At 34.6% G+C, this 20685-nt stretch overlaps 2 pseudogenes; one reads left to right on the top strand and one right to left on the bottom strand.

Annotated features, from left to right (window-relative positions):
• Positions 1 to 10349: 10349 nt before the first annotated feature.
• On the bottom strand, positions 10350 to 11240 carry LOC145098278 (secreted RxLR effector protein 161 pseudogene; annotated as a pseudogene).
• Positions 11241 to 19925: 8685 nt separating this feature from the next.
• LOC145098277 (protein CANDIDATE G-PROTEIN COUPLED RECEPTOR 7 pseudogene) lies at positions 19926 to 20639 on the top strand (annotated as a pseudogene).
• Positions 20640 to 20685: the final 46 nt, after the last annotated feature.

The raw sequence follows: 20685 nt of genomic DNA, 5'->3' as shown, positions 1-20685 counted from the left end.
ATTGAGTGTTATTTAACGCTTATATAATAATAATAGGTAGACTATTAATTTGTCACGGTTATCGATAGACTAAACCCTAGTGGTATTGGTATTAGGTTTTATCGAAGGAAAATTGTTTTGAGAGTATCGAAGCGCTTTCCGAGTGCTGAGTCACCACCTTTCAGGTGAGTGCATAGTCCCTTTCATCTTACACATAGATATGAAATATTTTAATATAAAGTACGTGCTGTGTGTGCATATTGTCTGAATACTTGCTGTCTATGCTGGGTGAAAGATTTTTATACATGTTTTAAATGATTTAAACTGTATATGTATTTTATATTTACAAAATGTGTTGGGTAAAACATGGGTAGATGAAATAGTTGTTTAATGATAACACGATGGAAGACATCAATGTTGTCAATGATCCAGTCATCTAGTGGAGTATAGATGATGACCATGGGCGATACTAGACGGTCCGGTGGAACGCTAGCAGGCTCGTAACCTGTATGTGTTTTTGAACTAGGTGCTCATTAGGTATTTTGAACTGAGTGTGTTCACTAGGTATCTTTGAACTGAGTGTGTTCACTTCGTATCTTTGAACTGAGTGTGTTCACTAGGTATTTTGAACTAAGTGTGTTCACTAGTTACTTTTGAACTAAGTGTTTACCAGATGTTTTGGACTACGTGTTCACCAGTTGTAATCTATAAGCTTTGGTAACGATGGACTTCGTGCCGATTCTTTAGGATAATCCTTAGGAATGAATGAACGAGAAATAGCTGATTCTTAGGGTAGATCCTTAAGAGTAAAGAAGATAATGGGGATGGGTAATTGGGTTTAATTGCTTGATTGTTTAAACATAATAATTATATTATTGTGGGTTGAAAACCCTATGTACTCACCAGGTTTCCCAACCTGACCCACTTAGTTTATTTATATCATAGGTATTGATATGAAGTCACATTACACTGAGAGATTAAAGAGATGTAGATCACTAGTGTAAATAAATGTAAGTTCTGTTTATGCTTATGTTTCTGTATTGACAATGACATCCCAAATGTTTTAAAATGAATAAAAATACGTTTCTTCGAAAATGTTTTAATAACGTATTTATCGTGTTTTTCTGGGAACAAATTCCGTAACATTTTTATTAAAAGTACTCTGTTTTTTATAAAGCATAAACAAAATCGGTCTTTTCTGGCCGTGAAAATGGGGATGTCATCATGTCACACACAATCTTTTTGGGTTTCCCTCAAAGCTAGCAATTAGACAAGATTATTTTGGAGAGAGAGAATGATTTATTATTTGACTAATAGATTGAAATATATAATTTGTTAATATATTATGATAATAATATATTAATTAAAATTATGATATTTAATTAATAATTGATTATAAATTAATTAGAATTAATTTTGGGATTAATTTGATTAATTAAAAGTGCATGACTTGTTTGGTTATTTATTGGAAGTTGAGAGAAGGAGCCCATGGACCTCATTAGATGAGGTGGGACGAAATTCACCCGGGGAAGCTCAAGGAGATTTCATCCAAGCCCTTACATAGAAGGGAATGGGCTTCTTTGTCACCAGGAAAAGGGATTAGGATTTCTTCCTTAAACCCTAGCTTTGGCTCTAAGCTACCTCACCTATATAAAGGGCTTTACTCTTCTCAAATTCGGCACACCCAACCCTAGAAGAGATCTGGCTGAAATTCTCCTCCTCCATCTCCATAATCCTTAGTTGCTAGTCTTGGGTGTGAACCATCAGAGGTACGACGCTTGTGGTGTTAGTTACCAAAATATTTGAAGGATTCAAGGTTATTAACAATAACAATCTAAAAGTTAGTTTTTCTTGTCTTATGAATTAGTTTGTTCATAGGAAAGTTTTGTAGATTTATATTCATAATATGTTGCTAATATGTGAAAGACATAGATCAAACTAGGTTGCATATGCTCTAATTAATTGAATTGTTTGATTATTTCTCTGCTTAAGGCATTATAGTTGTAACCTCTATTTCCCTTTAGAATTTAATCAGACTAAACGATGTGTTAAATGTGCCTTAAGCATTTGGTGCATTCTCATGGAGCATTTGTAGCACGTAGATATTAATGGAACACTTGAGGTTCATGGATCATGTGACAAAGAAACGAATCATCTAAGATGGATTTAGATCATCACACAAAGGAACGGTTCAAGTGACAAAGGAACGGATCTTCCAAAAGGAGGTTTGGAGCAACTTGGAGTGCTTTGAAGCAACTGGGAATCGCTTGGAGCAACATGGAGCACTTGGAGCAACATGGAGCAACTGGAGCAACATGGATCACTTGGAGGAACATGGAGCACTTGGAGGAACATGGAATATCATGTTGTGCCATATAGAAGGAAGTTGCGCCATCCTTAGGGAAGTTGCACCAAGGTGATGTTGAGCCAAGGAGATATTGATCCATGACGATGTTGTTGCTCCATCAAGATGGGAAGTTACGTAATGAGGGAGATGTTACGCCATCATGGACCATCTTGGTACATGATGCGCCATCTTAATTCCTTTGTTATGCCATATTGATCCACGCATGCTTAGAAGATGATCATGCTCAAGAAATACACCATGTTGTGCCACCATGATCGATTTTGGACCACTAGTGTTCATGATATGCCACATATGCATCATATTGCTCCACTATGGTCAAGGTGGTCCATCATGTGTGTTGTTGATGCTCATGGGTTGTATGACATGGAGATGTTGTAGAATATGTTGCATGGTGGAATATGATTGGTTGTCACCATTCATGGGCCTATGGGCCAATGGGCTTGGCCCATTAGGGTTTTAGGTCTGATCCATCAAGTATAAATAAGGATGCATGCTAGGTCATTTTTATCTTGATTTCTAGAGTGTTAGGCGAATCTCTATGAAAATTGTACCGGTAAACTTTGTTGGAGAGTTCCAAAATAAAGAATACTCACCTCCTGCCCGTGGGCATAGGTCACCTTGACCGAACCATGTAAATACTATGCCTTGTATGCTTATAGTTTTGCTTGCTATCTGCTTTACTTCCTAACATGATGAATAATAACAACTCACTAACACATGTTTATTTAATCTTAAGTATGATTATTGTTTTATCTTTCCTTTCTTTAATCTTTGTTTGATGAAATTCTTTTCCCTAATTATCACTACTTATATATGCTTTACCATGACACACACACATACACACACACACACACACATATATATATATATATATATATATATATATGATAATTATAATTAGTGAATACTTTATAATTATTCTCGTGTGTGTGTATATATACACACACACACACACTAATTATGATTACTATTATAAGAAGATATAATGGCAGAGTAACAATTAAGTACCATGCATATCCTTAAATTCGGTCAGCATTACTTCTAGGTACTAAGCTATCCTAGGAAATCGATCAACGTAACATCTAGGTATAATCCTTTCCTAGTAATTAGGGTAGCATAATGATCATGCTTAATGTCATTGCTTAAGACTAGATAGAGTTTCTACCGACATATTATCCTATAGTTTCATGTTTTACATAGACTATTAATATATATATATATATATATATATATATATATATATATACACACACACACACACACAAATTTATTTTGATAAAGTAGTTTGATAGGCATGTATTCCCCCACTCCCCTACCCGACCCAGTAAAATCTTTAAAAACCATAAAAGTGGGGTCGTGAACTCACCCTAGTAGTGTGATCATGCAGACTCTGGCTACTGCATCCAAACTTTGCGCCATCAGGAGGGGGACAACTGGGGCTGACTTGGACCGTTCACTTTTACCATTGTTGACTTTGGTCAACTTAAGGGTTTTAGGGTGTAGACTGAGTGGGTACTCATATATTGTGTTTAGGTGTCTCGTAGTACCGGTCTCATCTATCAGAGAGTTGTTGTGTTAACCTGTTGTTTGCGAGGTGAGTCTTCTCACTATATTACCCATGTCATAATAGGGTGCATGCTAGACTAGCTGAGTCTTATTTGTTGATTGTTGATATGTGTGTTTATTGAGTTGCTGATAACTCTAGGACTGATGATAGTCCACAGGGTTGCTGATAACTCGTAAGGCTTCTATGAGCCCATAGGACAACTGATAGTCACAGGGTTACTGATAACCCATATATGTTTATTATGTTGTGTTGTATGTTATATTTTTAGGAAGTCACTAAGATTCGCACTTACAATTGTAGATTTAAATGTGTTTCAAGTACTTCAGATGATCATGAGAAAGCGAAGACTTGACTATATACTATCGTCGGTAGTTTTCATGATTGCACATTTTATGATACTCTGATATTTGGGATGATTGTATTTTTATACTTATGGTTTATTGACTTGGTTTTCCCTGGAAACAATGTTTTACTTAATTTAAAAATGAAAATTTTGATCGTGATTCGTGATTTTGGGATGTTACAGTAGTGCTAATGAATTTTGGGTGAGGATGAAGGTCTTCGGTTTTTTTTTTAATGGTTTATAAATGGAGAATGGTGGTTCTGGTATAGGTTTTGAACGATGGTTGTGGGCGGTGGTGGTGATGATTTGACTAGGGATGTCAACGGGGGTGAACGGGACGGGGAGTGCATCCCCCGCCCCCGCCCCCAAAATTTCCTTGTTCTCCCGTCCTCGTCCCCACCCCCGAAATGTTCAGCCTTCCTACCCCCGCCCTCGCCCCGAATCCCCTTTATTACCCCTACCCCCGCCCCCGTTCCACTGCCCCCGATTGATTTTGGGCTGCTTTTTTTTTTTGGCTAAAAGAAGTTGTTATTTACGCTAAAAGAAGCTATTTTTAGGTAACAAATAATTATTTATAGTAGAATTTTACATGTTAAAAATAAAAAAGTTATGACATCTTAAAAACATTATACTAACAATTTAAAAACATGTTTTTTTTTGATGAATTTTGGAAGCTCAAAATAATATTATAGTTTATTATATTTATATAACTAATATATGTTGAGGTATTACAACTACTTTTAAGAGATTGGCTTGATCAAAGCGTTATTCGTTGGTTTGCGATGTAAGTTATTATTATATTTTTTAATATGGTATAATAACTTTTTAGATATAATTAATTTTTACTAACATTGTGTAAATATATATATATATATATATATATATATATATATATATATATATATATATATATATATATATATATATATATATATATATATATCCGAATGTGTTTTTTTTTATCCGCTTTGCATTGCACGCTTAGATACTAAAACAGACATGTCGCCCGTCACTAAACATATCGAAGAAGTATTTTCATATCATAAAGGCAAACGATATTTTCTTGCTCCATATTTACAGGGGTAATTTTTTTTCTTTCCATAATACGTTCACATACATATACACACTACACTTATATAAATACACAGTACACATATACGCTTACTTGTTAAATAATTCTTATTTTTGCAGTATGCATTGGTGGCTTTTTATCCTATGTCCTGAAAGCAAATGTGGTTATATTCTTGATTCTTTACATTATGAAAAGAAGCAAGAAAAGAAAAAGGACGGTTATCACTTTCCTTCTTTCATTGATAATGTTTTCCCGGAACGAGTTAATAAGTGGGAAACAGGGGTTAACCTTGCCCCCGCCCCCGATTTTTTAAAAAAAATTCCACCAAATGGTACGGGGCCCCCACGGGAGTTTTTGACATCCCTAGATTTGACTGTGGTTATGGTCCTTAGAGCCCACTAATTACATATTTTTGTAATTATATGATCCTCTAGTCTTTGGCACCCACTGGTCAAGATGTGAAATAACAAGAAATTTCCTTTTGCTCATTCTCTTCTCCTTTTGTTCTTATTCCCGCGTTCTTTCTTTGTTTAAAGTAGCTGTTTACAAAGAAAAAAGACGGGTTGTTTCACGGTCACCGTCACCGGAGTTAGAACCCGCCACCGATACCGCCCCTTTTCACTTTCTAATTAAGTCGCTAATGGGTAAGGTATAAAATAGACCCGGTTGTGTTTCGTTCTGGCTCTGCCACTTGTGTTTAAGTCCTTTGTATTGTATTCTTTTACCATGTTACCTAACAAAATATATATTTAGTTATCATAATACAAACTTAATATTAACTTTTTATATTTTTGTGTAGTTTTCCACAAAATTATTCAACCACAAAGGGAAGTTCTTTTTATGTAGTCTGACAATTTGACTACTCGAACCACACGCCAAACGTTAGGGCTGACAATTCTCGACACGACCCACGACACGACACAAAATAAATAGGTTTGGGTTGAGTTTTTCAACCCGCCAACCCGCCAACCTGTTTATTAAACGGGTCATATATGAGTTTCTCAAAAAATAAACGGGTTGACCCGCCAACCCGTTTATATTTAAATAAAAAATATTTTATTTTTAAATGTATTTATGTATCAAGTATTAATATTTAATAAGGATTATTTAATATATACCATTGAGTCATAGACCATTTGACTGTTTTGACATTTTGTCTCATGGTGGACGGCCTAAGGTTGTAAGTCGTCACCTGTAAGGCTAAGTGTATAACCATTTTGCCCATTTCCCCTAAATAATAATCTCAAATTCAAATCACGTATGAGTGTATCTCCCTCTTCCAGACTTCCAGTCTCCCGGTCTCCCATAGTCCCACTCTCCCCTTTGTTACTATGTGATCGAAATCAGGTATCGAAATGATGTTGGAGAATTGACTTTGTTTTTTCGGAGAAAAAAATGGGAATTGTGGCTATTACTTTAGCTGTTTAGCACTTGAATTATCTATGTTTGTATTAATGTTTAGTTTGAACATGTTTCTATGAATGTTTTTAAATTTCATTAGGATGTTTAAGACTTAAGTGTCTAAAATTTGGATATGCTTGCATCAACCATCAAGAACTTATTCATGTTAATTTAATTGTCAATTTTGTCACAACTAGAAATTTTGGTGCCTTGTAATTACAATAATTATAACAACTATGAATCAATAACATGAAAGCATGCATGATGCTTATTCTATAACAACAAGACTTCACCAAATACTTCATTCTAGCCCTACAAATGGTCAACAAAGAATTGGAAACCTTTGAAATTCCAATTTGAGTTCATTTTGGACTAGGATTCCTTATTGGGCCTAATGGACTAAGAAACTTCCAAATTATCCATCTTGAATCTAGAACTCTTTAATGGGCCCTAAATGGACCCATATACATGAAACATAATATTTTGGGCCTTAATGGGTCACAACCACATTAATTTAGCCCTAATAGGTCATAAAAATTATACTTTGATTTATTTGGGCCAAGCATCATCTAACTTAACTAGAATATGGGCTTAAGGACAAAAAGCCCAAAAATCTCCTCTTTCCTTCTTCAATCTCGGCCCAAGCCCACAAAGAAAGAAAGAGTTGACTTGTGGTGCCAACTCATTTTTATTTAGTGGATATCCATGCAACTCTCATACTTCCATGCAACCTCATTTCTCTCTTCTCTCCTCTCTTTCTTCCTCTTGGCCGAACCCAAACACACACACACACACACACACTTCACTCAAACTCTCTCAAAGGAAACTCTCCCCACTCCTCTCCAAATTTTCAAGATCTAGGAAGCTTTCAAAGAGATTTTTCCACAAAACTCATCATCTAAGGTAAGTTCATACTTGGATCTATGACTTAGACTCTTTGTTTTATCAAAAATCTCTTCTAAATCTATTCCAACTTGTGATCTTGCACCTTAGAAGTCACTAAACTCAAGATCTACCAAAAAGACTTGCTAGGATCGAAATCTTCTTCTTTTCTCTCTTCAAAACCGAAAACACAACTCAAGGTGAGCTTCATACCCCTCTTTTTCGGTTTTTCATATGTTTTATGGGGGAGAATACAAGAAAATGTGTAGATCTATGTGTATGTGTATGCTATGTGTGATTTTATGCATGTATGTGTGTGATGTTATGTGTTTTTGTGATAAATATGTAACAAAAAGGGGTGATAATTCGAGATCTATGACATGAGAAAAGAAACAAACATAAACTAAGTTATTTTACACTAAGCTAGTTAAGAAAAATAGCTTATAAGGTTATGAGGAACATATTCTAACATAAAACCCATTTTAGGACTTAAATTGTCAAAAATACAAAACTTGGGTTAAAAACTGTAAACTCACGGTTTCTTGAGGGTCAAAAGAGCCAAAACAATTTCTATAATCAATTTCCCGAATATTAGAATTTTCAAAGGACTTAAAATGCAAAAATTTAGCTTAATGGGCTAAATTTGGGCTTTCGGCCCAATAAGCCCAAAATTGCGAAAATTGAAGTTTTAAGGGGCTGAATTGTAACAATATGTATAACATGGGACATGAAGTGAAATAAAACTATTTCAAAGGTCAAAAATGCTTTTAAATTCCAAAAAGGATAAAAAATGTAAACTTTTTATATTATGGCCAAAACTGTAAAAATTGCGAAATTTGGGGTTCTAACTGAGAAACACCATTCTGGAAGGGCTAAAACTATTTACTAAATATAATTTGGGTTAAAAATGTCTTTTCAACAAGTTTATGATACAAAAGTGTCAAGAAAATGTTTATAAGGACTAAAAATGAAATTCTTTTATATAAAGGACTAAAAGTATTATTTTTATAAAAGAAAGGTAGTGAAAAGGTCAAAGTCATACTTCTAAACAAATTAATTTATTAAGACAAAATACAAGATATCCGGCTAGCGACAAAACGAAAAACAAATACACATTCAATACCAAAGATCGTTATAAACGAATTGATTCGGTCTTGAATCAATACAAAACAACAATCGCTAAAAACAAAACTCTCCAATAGATATGTGATGACTAAAAGGAATAAACCTACAAACTTTGGGCTTATGAGTTTCAAATCATGCTTATTGGGCCTTGCAAGCCCACTAACATGATCTTTGGGCCCAAAGGGATAACGCTTATATGTTATTGGGCCTTCAATAACCCAATATTTTATAAAAGGACTTTCAATAGTTTTATGTGCTAGTGGGCCAAAGTGTCCCCGTAGAAAAGCTAGTAAGGTCACAGTAATCAAGTGCGAGTTGGACCATTGTGTCTTTCGCATCCACGACAGCCTAAGGTAGTTATGATAGTAGTGGGACATAGTACTCCCCTTCCCTTCATTTGTTAAGGCTTACGAGAAATCAAAGTAGACAAAAATTAGGACGATATATAATATGGATTAACCAATACTAATTCGTTAAGACAATACAAAAATCAGTAATTACAAATACATTTCAACATCGGAAAACATCGGGTTTTCCGGGGAATTCAATACTACTCGTTCGAAACTTTATAACAATATTACAAAATACCCTTCATATATATATATATATATATATATATATATATATATATATATATATATATATATATATATATATGTTTTTAAAATCATCCATGCATCAACTTACGGATCTTCACACTTTGATAAACAAAAGTCTTTTAAAAAAATATCGGATTTTCTGGGTTTTACAAAATACACAAATCATTTTATCACAACATTGCTTATGAACTTACCAACATTTCATATGTTGACGTTTTTCCAAAATAACTTGTATTCTCAGGTAACAGGTAAGCGGAAGAGTTATAAGAAGTAATGTTAGATGTTATGTTGTTAAATGTACTCAAACTATTTAGGTTATGAATGTGTAGTGATAAAACAATGTACTTGATGTGAACAATTCCAGTTGTAATATATTGATGCATGGTGACGCTTATGTTATGATTCATGTATATTCATTGTGATGATATTCAATTAAAGTCACGCGACCCCTCAGACGTTTCCGCCGTCTGGTTCGGGGGTGTGACAAATTTTATTTATGGAATCTGACCTACGAAACCAAATCTGACCCACGAACGACCAACCCGTGAACCCGTATAAATAAATGGGTTGGCGGGTCATATATGGGTTTATGTTCCAAACCCGCCAACCCGTGACCTGTATATTTAAATGGGTCGTGTTTGGGTTGGTATATTTTGACCCGTTAACCCGCCAACCTGCGACACGACAACCCGAACATGACCCATTTAAGTATACATGATTAAAATTATTTTATTATTCTCAATAGTTAAATATATAAAGCTTTAATTAATGAAACTTGCTATATAGGATTTTCTTAAAAAACACAAACACAAGAACTTCCCAACTTGAACAGTTTATTCACTATAAACCAGTTCGATTATACATCAACTTACACCAGAAACCTTGCTACAATAACACTCTCACTTAGATGAAAAGAATAAGAACAAGATCGAACTTATTACAGACAAAATTATGAAACCCTAATCTGAGAAAACCCTAACACAAAATGAGAGGAAATATGAGAGAAAATATCTTTAATATGATGAGGTTAACTCCTAAATGACAACATATTCAACATTAAATACTTCGGATATACGGAGCAACCCACAAACCATCAAAGATCCGCACATTGACCCTAATCATTCTTACCTGCATAAAACTTACACAATCTACCCACAAATAATAACAATCATACACAATGCATCATTTAACAAATTAATTTCAGTTTGTTTATTACCAAGTGTATTTTCAACACCCCCCACAAACTGAACATTAATTCAATTTTATGATTTATTATGTTTAAAAACATTTATTAAACCAAGTCTACTAGAAATATATTCATGTTGAGAAGATCCAAGAGCTTTAGTTAAAACATCAACATTTTGATTTAAAGAATCAACCTTATTAACTTTTATAACACCATTTTCAACCTTTTCTCTAACAAAATGAAGATCTACTTCAAAATATTTAGACCTCTCACGAAAAACTGGATTTAGTACAAGTTTAATTGCTGATTCATTATCACAAAAAATATTAACTGGATTCAAACCAGTTATTCCCAAATCACATAGTAATTTTAAAATCCAAACAATTTCACAAGTTACAGAACCTAAAGCTCTGTATTCAGATTCAGTGGAAGAACGAGAAACAGTACTCTGTTTCTTGCTTTTCCAGGATACAAGAGAACCAGCAAAATAAACAAGATATCCTATAACAGACCTTCTACTGAAAAGACACTTGGTCCAATCAGCATCAACAAATCCAATAAGACTAAGAGAATAATTTTTTGTTATATGAATTCCTTTCCCTGGACAATCTTTCAAGTACCTTAACAGTCTAAATGAAATATTCACATGAGACTTATAAGGCTTGTGCATGTATTGACTCAAAATTTGGACAACATATGAAATATCAGGGCGTGTCATAGTTAAATAAATCAATTTACCAATTAATTTTTGAAATTCTATAATATTTACCACATAATCAGAGGGATCTAGATCACATTCCCTCTTAATAACAAGATTAGGTTCCAAAGGAGTTTTAACAGGTTTGCAAGCTAGCATGCCAAACTTTTGTAACAATTCCAAACAATATTTTCTTTGATTTAGACAAATACCTTGATCAGTTTTAATTACTTCAATTCCAAGAAAATATTTCAATTCTCCTAAATCTTTTATTAAAAATTGAGATTTTAATTTTTTTAACATTTTCCAATTCATCTCTACAATTTCCAGTGATAATAATATCATCCACATAAACCAACAGAATAACTATAACATGTTTTACCTTTTTAACAAACAATGAGTAATCATTGATACTTTGCTCAAAACCAAATGAAGAAAGAGAAGAACTCAGTTTCTCATTCCCTTTCCTAGGTGCTTGTTTAAGTCCATAAAGTGACTTAATCAATCTACAAACTCTATTATCCTTTTTAGAATGATATCCTTCAGGAAGTTGCATGTAAACATTTTCAGATAAATCACCATATAAGAAAGCATTATTTATATCCAATTGATATAAAGGCCATGCATTATGAATAGCTAACTTTAAACAAACCCTGACAGTAGAAATTTTAGCAACAGGAGAGAATGTTTCCTCATAATCTATACCTTCTCTTTGACTGTACCCTTTAGCAACTAACCTAGCTTTATACCTTTCAATTTCTTCATTTGACTTATATTTAATTTTATAAATCCAACGACAACCAATAGCTTTTCTTCCCTTGGGAAGATCTACAATTTCCCAAGTATTATTCCTATATAGAGCTTCCATTTCCTCATTCATTGCTTTTATCCATTTAGGATCTAAAACTGCTTCACTATAGGTTTTAGGTTCAACTGTTTTATTAAGACTAGCAACAAAACAAAGATTTTCAGAATTTAAAGCTGAGTAATTAAAAGACCTCTGTCACACCCAAAACCGATAACGGCGGAATACGTTTCGGAGTGGAGGACGTCATGTACAGTATCATCACAATTGCATAATAGTAAAAACAAGAAACATACAACCATTGCATTACATAGTGAGTTTAATTACAAGTGTGTTTTATAATGTTTAACAATCACCAAAAGTATTACAAAAATAAGAGATGGATCTTGTATGCTCCACCTTCTCCAAAATGTCGCACCTGTACCTGTCTATCTTTGACCTGAGGATACAAGTTATTTTGAAAACGAATATCAGCATAAAGCTGGTGAGTTCATAAGAGTTTAGTGTGAGTTTTTGTATAAAAAGCATTAGAACCCATAGTATGAAAAGCTGTAATTTACATTCATAAGTAGTAGAAAAACCTAGAAAATCCTATATTTTCCAGAAATACTTTGTAAGTGAAAACCTTTAAGAAACATGTAATTTTCATCATTGAAGAAAACATTCATTGTAACAGTATAATAGTGGGTTCCCAATAAGTAATGCAATATGGTAGGTTATGCCTGAAATCAATAATAGTGGTGCAAACTTTCTATAGTGTTAGATACTTGATTACTTCGGGATTTTAACTTAACTCTTAGTTAGTATTTTAGTGTGGTGATAGTGTATTTCTTGTATGTTACCGATAGTGTGAGTAATAGAGGACCCCATGACCTTCCCGGTCATGCACAGTGTAGTGAAGTAGTGGCATCCCTGGACCTGTACGGCTCGGACTGAGGTTAATAGTCGGGATGTAATAGCGTCTGCCCCGTATAGATCTATACATATAGCGTCGTCTTCCTGCCAGAAGACTCTGGGCGTAGTGCATAGCGAATAGAGTATCTCGTAGTGGGTTAGTGTGTTATCTCTTGATTAGTGCTTTCTCTTGTATTATAGCGTAGTAGTCTTTTGTATACTCGTAGTATGTTCTTGTATTAGTATATAGTATCATTATAGAGTGTATTATAGTGTGTAGAGTAGTAGCTTTAGCGAGTAATAGTGGCCTTAACTATACCTATTATAGTTAACTTAATGCGTATGGTTCTTGTCAATTTAGTGGTTTAAACATCGAATGAATTGAAAATACTCGTATCCAACACTAATATATATGATATATAACTAAGAAATCAACGACAGTCGGACGGATAACAACTACCCTAAGCCCACAATCAAATAAGAACAGGAAATAAGGCGAGCTATCGGTCCTAAGTCTTTCAAGCCTTATTTATATAAATATATTGGTGTGGTTACATTTTATAAGGAATTTATTTAATAAAAATCTTGTCAAAAGGGAATATTTATAAAATTGATCTTTTATCCGAAATGGTTTTGAAAACGAAAATCTTTTTTATAAAGCATAGTGGTAAATCACATGTGATTTGAACTACGGATAGTGAATCACATGTGATTAATTTCCGTAACATGAATAAATGACTTGTATGAATTTCCATAAACATGTATAATTGACTTGTATCCCCCCCTAAAACATATAAAACATTTGAAAGGTTCATTAAGAGGTATGAACTCACCTGAAAATGCGTAAATCGGGCAAATCGGGTGAAAGTGTCGGTTGAGCGTTTTGTACCAAATAATGACTTGTGCACCTTTTAGGACCCTAATGTCATATGAAATATGTATTTTACAAGAAATTAATCATTTTATGCTTTTCATTAAAGTATTTAGGCATTCTAGCATTGATTCGGGGTTTTAGGGCCTAGAAGGGGTTCCCGGGAGTGGTACAAGGCCAAGAGGGGTTTGCGGGGGAGTCCATGAGTTCACTCCCTTGGAGTTTATGGCCCAAAGTCCACTCCTTGGGAGTTTACGTCCGTAAGCCCCCTAGGCTTGGCCGTAAACTCATGTATTCCTCCAAAATTACAAGTTAAGGCCTTATTTCACTTCCCTAATTTACTAGCAAGTGTCTTGGACTAATTTGGAGGGTTTAAACCCTCATTTTGTGGCATTTTGGGGAGTTTACGGTCCAGGCTTGTGCTTGGGCCGTAAACTCCATTTAATCCTTCAAAATGGATGTTTTAAATGGTCCAAAACACTTCCCTACACCTTAGATAAATTTTTGAAGACCTTAGGTGGAGTTTTGGGGACATTTTGGCATAATTATTGGGTGTTTACGGCCCAAGCTTAGACTTGGTCGTAAACTCCTATTTTTGTCTCTAAATGGTGTTGCTTAATGGCCTTAAACATTTCATAGGGTCATAGTTAAATTCCTACATGCCCTAGATGAGTTTTTGGGACTTTTATCAAGGGTTTTTGGGTGTTTACGGCCTAAGCATAAGCTTGGGCCGTAAACTCCTTTTTAGGCTTCAAAATCTTAAGTTTTCATGTCCAAAATCACCTAGGTAAATCCCTTAATTAGTACACAAGCTTAAAGGAAGGAAAAATGGGGTTTTTGGCAAGGTTTTAGGTGTTTACGGCCTAAGGGGCTTCCTAGGACATAAACTCCCTTTAATCCTCTAAATCCTATGATTTTTGGCCTCTAAATGCTATGGACTATGATTAGAACAAGATAGGGAAGAAACCCTTACGTTTGGGAGCCAGAATTCGTGGTTTTGGAGTCGGGTTCGGGTCTAGAGAGAGAAAGTAGTGAGAGAGAGTGAATGAGTGGTAAAAGAGTGTTCAAATGGTGTTCACTCTCATTTCATATGCGTCAGGTATTGCACCCGATACACGGCTACCCGATGCTAAAGTTTAACGGGGTTGAAACTTTTTACCCGGGTGAAGTGGTTGAAAAGTAATATAACTCTATTTAGTTAAACGGGGTTAACACTTACAAGTTACAATTACTTATGATAATGTCAGGACATATAAATAACTAGATATTTGTTTATTGACGACTCCAAACATCACGGAAAACAATAAATATAACGACGAATTCCGTTAGTGCAGACGGGATTTGTAACGGCAATAAATTTTGGGTTGTCACAACCTCTTTATACCATATTTATGTTTACCTTCCACAACATAATCACTAAATCTAGAGGGCATATGAACAGTACGTCCTGACCTTGTGACCCTAGAAGACTGACCATCAGAAGGGTTAGTATCAAATGAAACATTTTCCTCAGTCAATAAAGAAGAAGTTGGAACCACCTCATCAAATGAAGGCACATCTGCCTCACCAGACTGGTTGCTGACATTAGAGGGAAAAGTCTCATCCAAGTTCTGGTCTGCACTAGCACCATTCAACTGATGGGCACCTCTCAATTCTTCTAAATTAGTATTATCTAGTAAAATACTAAAAGATATTGACTCATCATAGGAAAAGATATCATCTAAAAGGACAATAGATTTATCTGTTATATATGAATGCTTTAACTTGAAAGGAAAAACAGATTCATAGAATTTTATATCCCTGGAAACAAAAACAAGATTTGAATCAAGACTTAAAACTTTATAACCTTTTTTATCAAAAGCATAACCAAGAAATATACACTTATAAGCTCTTTCAGAAAACTTATCAGAATGATTCAACTTTGTTGCAAAACATAAACAACCAAAAACCCTAAGTTTATCAAAAACAGTAGTAACTTTATAAACCAGCTCATAAGGAGAAGATCCATTTAAAACAAATGTAGGAGTTCTATTAATTAAAAAACAACAGTTAAAATCGCTTCTCCCCAAAATTTTAAAGGTAATCCAGATTGAAACATCAAAGATCTAGCAACATTAAGAATGCGTCTATGTTTTCTTTCAACAACTCCATTTTGTTGTGGAGGGTGAACACATGAAGTTTGATGCAAAATACCTTTTGATTCCATTAATTGTCTCATTTTATAGTTCAAAAACCCAGTTCCATTATCTGACCTAACTGTTTTGATTTTAACCCCAAATTGATTAAACAAAATATTAAAGAAAACAAGAACATAACCATAAACTTCATCTTTTGATTTCAACAGATAAACCCATGTAGCTCTAGAATAATCATCAACTATGGTCAAAAAAAATACCTAAACCCTTCTGAGATTGTCACTCTATAGGGTCCCCAAACATCGAAATGAATTAACTCACCAAGTTTAGTAGTAACATGTTGACTAGCAGGAAAAGACTCTCTAGTTTGCTTAGCCTTATGACATACATCACAAGGTGGCAATACTTCATTACCAAAATTTAGTTTAGTTCTTAGAGATCCTAAGGCTTGATCAGAAGGATGACCAAGTCTATTATGCCAAGTTAATTTGGACACACAACACATAGAAACAGAATGATTAAAACTACATGAATAACCTGAAGGTACACTATTGATGTAATAGAGACCCCCAGATTCTTTACCATTCCCCACCATCTCCTTTGATTGTAAACCCTGAATTTTACAACTATGTTCATTAAAAACAACCTCACAGTTACTATCTTTACAAACCTTATAAACAGATAACAAGTTAACATTGAAATCAGGAACAACAAAAACATCAAAAAGAGTCAAAGAATTAGACAAATTCATATTGCCAATTTTTTCAATTTTAGCTGAAGTACCATTAGGATGACTAACAAGAAGATCTAGTTTAGACACATCCACTGTGTCATGAAGAAGAGACTCAGAAGCAATCATATGTTGATTAGCTCCAGAGTCAACAATCCACTTTAGAGAACTAACAGATGAATTAAAAGCTTGAAACAAACAAGTACCTGCCATATTAGCATTGGCAGAAGTTTCCTCATTAAGTTGTCTATCACCAATAAGTTGTAAGAATTTGAAGTATTGCTCCTTAGTGAGCTGATGAAACTCTGATTCCCCGCTAGAATCAGGGGCACTAGAAGGGATAGTACTCCCTGAGGTAGTAGTAGAGGAATTGGCAGAATTTTTTTTTATTGAAGCCATTCTGATTATTAGACTCATTCCTTGATTTAAAATCCTTAGGATAACCAATTAGCTTATAGCATTTATCAATTGAATGACCCTTAATTCCACAATTTTTACACAAAACATATTGAGTTTTATTTTTATTAGTGTTATTGAAACCAGATCTTTTATTAAACCTGCTATTAAAATTAAGCAGCAGGTTGAGACTTAGACAAAGACTGTAAAGACTGAAGAGAAGATAAAGATCCATTTCTTTGAATAGATTCTTCTCTTGAGAGAATAGAAAATGCAGTTTTAACATTAGGTAAAGGTTCCATTAGTAAAATATGACTCTTTACTTGACTATAGGACTCATCAAGTCCAGACAAAAACTGCATAAGTTTCATGAGGTTAGAATGATCTTTTAGCTTGATAGAAGCCTCACAAGTGCACTCAGTCAAGCTAGTAAGACCATCAAATTCCTTCCACAAGGAATCAAGTTATTAAAATAATCAGACAAAGAAATTCCATTTTGTTTAAGAGTATTAATCTGTTGATGTATATTAAACACAACTGAACCATCTGACTTATTATATGTTTCAAAAAGATTATTCCAAATATCCTCAGCTACCTCAGAGTAAGCTTGACTCTGACATATAGAGTCAGAAATAGAAGATAAAAGCCAAGAACATACAACAGCATTAGCCCTATCCCACTTAGATTTTTTTTGACTCATCAACACTAGTTTTCTTAAGAGAACCATCAATAAATCCAAGTTTATTCCTAGCTTTGAGAGATCTAGAAATAGAACTCTTCCATAACCTAAAATTTTCATTTCCAATTAACTTTGTAGTAACTATTGAAGTAATAGCATTATCAGATGGGTGAATATAGAGAGGGTCATCAAAATTAATTGAATCATCCTTTCCACTTCCACTCGGTGTAGAACCAGGATCACCAGCCGAAGCAGGGTCACCGGCCATTTAGACAACAAGGTAAAGTAGCAACAAATAACACCACAAACAAAACATACAACAGTATTGATTTAATGTCCAGATGGTCACCAAGTATGTTAGGGCCCACGACAATCAATACAGTGTCAAAAAACAAATATAATGCAAGAAACTAAAAAATTAACTGGTGTACGCAAGACAACCAGGATCTCCCAATCAGAACAATATTAACAATCAAAAGAGAAAAATAGAAAGGAACAAGAAAGTCCTCACAGAGAGTTGGAAGGAACTGCAAAGAGAATCGACTCTCTATGTCCATTCTCTACTAGGGTTTATCGGTGATCAAACCCGACCCCTAGAGAGTTATTTCAGACTAGAGATTGATTGATATGATAGAAGTTTGAAGACCGACAGAAGCGAAGTCCTAATACCCCAAGTGTTCGTTTCACCTTCACTTGTTACTTGCAAGAATCCAAAACAATCTCGCAGTACCAGGATCTTAAACAACAAAACATAGAAATGGAAAGATCTACACAAGAACAGAACCCTAGATCAAACAACAACAGGAATGATCTACACAAGAAAGGGAATCAGAAAATACCGTTCTGAGATTGACGATCTGATAATGGAAACCACAATCGAGCGTCTAGAACAACAAATCGGAGCTTGAAAGCTCTGATACCATCTTAAAAAACACAAACACAAGAACTTCCCAACTTGAACAGTTTATTCACTATAAACCAATTCGATTATACATCAGAAACCTTGCTACAATAACACTCTCACTCAGATGAAAAGAATAAGAACAAGATCGAACTTATTACAGACAAAATTATGAAACCCTATTCTGAGAAAACCCTAACACAAAACGAGAGGAAATATGAGAGAAAATATATTTAATCTGATGAGGTTAACTCCCAAATTACAACAGATTCAACATTAAATACTTCGGATATACGGAGCAACCCGCAAACCATCAAAGATCCGCGCATTGACCCGAATCATTCTTATCTGCATAAAACTTACACAATCTACCCATAAATAATAACAATCATACACAATGCATCATTTAACAAATTAATTTCAGTTTGTTAATTACCAAGTGTATTTTCAACAGATTTCTAAAAGACCAAGGCTTAGTCGATGACTTCCAGCTTAACTGGAAAGAGACATGAGTTTTATACCTATATGGGGTTGGAGGTTGGGAGTTCAGACTCCCGCAAGCCTCATTAAAGTTGATAAAAGTGTTTTATCTCTTAATGTGGAGAATTTCTTAGTAGAATCCATATGGGGTCGTCTCTGTCCTATTGGATGATTCGATCTTGGGGTCTTTGTAGTTCCAAAAAAAAAGGACCGAAGGCTTAAAATAAATGGTCAAAGAAATTTATGATCAGATGAAAATCAGTAAAGCAAAGCGCTAGAATTCTGTAGAAAACTCTTCTTTCTTTCTTTTCTGTCATCATATATAATATTAGCGAGCTTCAATAACTCATTTAGAATTGGATTAAAAAAAAAAGAAATGATTAGAGCAAAATTTATAATGAGGGATATTCGAAGGTTTCAAATGTAAGTTTAGTTAATTTTCTTGATACGTACGGTATTCTTGCGGGCATTTCAGATTTTTGTATTGACATAACTCATCATCACATCATTAATTCACGACATTATATTTGGATAATTCCGGATTTTTAAATTTAAATAACCCAATCAAATCTCAAGTTTAGGGTATTCTATCTTGATATGTATTATTTCTTGTATCTTCTGGATTTTTAAACTGAAATAACTCAATCACAATTTACATTCAGTCTTAATAAGTATTATTGCATTTATTAAGAAAAAGTGAAACGTATCTGCATGGATAACTTGATTTTTTTTATCTATAAATATCTGAGAGTAAAAAATCAGGTTAAACGTACGTATCTCATCGTTCCAACCACCCCACCACCTTCGAATCCAACATGAAGATTCTCACTGCCGTTCTCCTCCTCTTCTTCTTCATCTTCGCTGCACCATCCACCGCGGATATCAATTCCGTCAAGATCCTATCCGATAATCGAGATTTGATCCTCTTCTCGAAGTTTGAGTACTTACATACTGGCTACGTTTCTGTTGCAGTCTCCTCCGCCGGAATCTCCTCCAATCCGATCACCTCCAACGCATCACAACCAGCAGATCCTTCACGTGTTGGCTTCTTCCTCGTCTCTCAAGAACTGTCAGATCGCTACCACCTCCAACTCAAATTCAGACCAAACCCTGACTTATGCGCCTTAGATATCAAGAACATCACAGTCCCCTTTACATTCCGAGATCTCTCACCTCCTCCTCACTCATCCTTTAACATGTCGTACCATGTTACATATCCCGGTAACCACTTACTCTTCTTCGCCAATTGCAACAACCAATCTCTCGTGACCATGAACGTCCGCACAGAACTCTACAACCTTCTAGACGACGACACTACCACTACCAAAGATTACTTATCAGCCCGGGAACCGCAACCATCTGATTACTTCAGATTCTTCCTCATATATCTATGTTTTCTAGGGTTTTGGACCAAACTATGCTTCAAGAACCAGCAGCAACGTTTTCAGATGATCCATTTGCTAACGTTTTCAGATGATCCTTTTTATAACCTTCCTTCACTTTATCTTTGTGGTGGCCGGTCAACATGATATAAAGGTTACAGGCACTCACCATGGGTGGCATGTCATGTTTTAC

Source organism: Lactuca serriola, chromosome 4, assembly GCF_051521515.1.
Source record: "Lactuca serriola cultivar US96UC23 chromosome 4, Lser_US96UC23_V15, whole genome shotgun sequence".
Classification (NCBI taxonomy): domain Eukaryota; kingdom Viridiplantae; phylum Streptophyta; class Magnoliopsida; order Asterales; family Asteraceae; genus Lactuca; species Lactuca serriola.
This window is presented reverse-complemented; position numbering and strand designations above follow the sequence as displayed.